The 973-nt window shown below is 43.5% G+C and overlaps 1 protein-coding gene across 1 annotated transcript in view; it reads right to left on the reverse strand.

Moving 5' to 3' along the window:
• LOC102387876 (NACHT, LRR and PYD domains-containing protein 3-like) overlaps nt 1-973 on the reverse strand; it is a 36,593-nt gene that overhangs the window by 12,342 nt on the left and 23,278 nt on the right. The gene's annotated exons all lie outside the window — the stretch shown is intronic.

Raw genomic sequence — 973 nt, forward strand, 5'->3', positions numbered from 1 at the left:
AACCTCTCTCTGCACTGGCCAGCCATGATTTACAGCTAGGTTCTTTAGATGCCTGCAGAGTCTGGGCTCCTGAGAGAGCTAGCAGCCAGCTGAGCAAGTAACTATGGCAGCAGGCCGGATGTCCAGTTCCCATGAAAGACATGGCAGCCTAGTGAAGGAGAACCCCACCAGCTCTTAGGGTTTCTTGTATTTGCAAAGGAAAATAAGTCTGCCACCCCTGTAAGAATTGAATGCCTACTATTCCTAGCCACCCTGAACTCGCTCTAATCACCCAACTAAGATAAAAAACCAAAATATTTTTATGGTGTTACAAATGACATGAACTTGTGGATGCACACATTTTGTAGTACCACAAAGGTGTGTGCAATTCTACAAATATCATCCATAACCTCAGAGTCACAAGACTAGCTCACTAATGAGAAATTAAAAATTCTGTATTATTTTTATTTCTTATATTGTTTTTGAGCCTCTAGGTTTCCTGTTTTAGGCTTTCCCTGGATCTACAAGGGCTAGAAGTTTAACTTAATTTTTTCACTTATCTGCATGATGCCAGGAGCTGGGGGCTTTAAAAAAAACCCATTAAAAATGAAGAGATTTGTAATGAAATCATGAGATATCTAGCAATGTTTTCAACCAGATAAACTACTCAGAAGTAGTACTATTCATTTCTGTTAGGTAGGGAGGACTAAAAATAGAGATTATGGGGTGTACCAAAGAGTTAACACCTGAATCCAGAAGCCAGATGTCCGTGGGGAAAAGATGACTAGGAAAGAGTAGAATGCCACTCTTAACTCTTGGTCTCTTTATGTCACTTCACCTATCAGACATCTGCTGCACATCCATGTTTCATACTCTACACCAGGGGTCACAACCCTTGGCACGCGAGGCCATTTTGCTCAGCACACCACCGCCAGCCTGGGCTCTAGGCAGCTGCTGCCAGCTATGAAGCCTGGGCTGCTCCCAGCAGGCGGGC

The sequence above is a fragment of the Alligator sinensis genome, unplaced genomic scaffold (assembly GCF_000455745.1).
Source record: "Alligator sinensis unplaced genomic scaffold, ASM45574v1 scaffold973_1, whole genome shotgun sequence".
NCBI lineage: Eukaryota > Metazoa > Chordata > Crocodylia > Alligatoridae > Alligator > Alligator sinensis.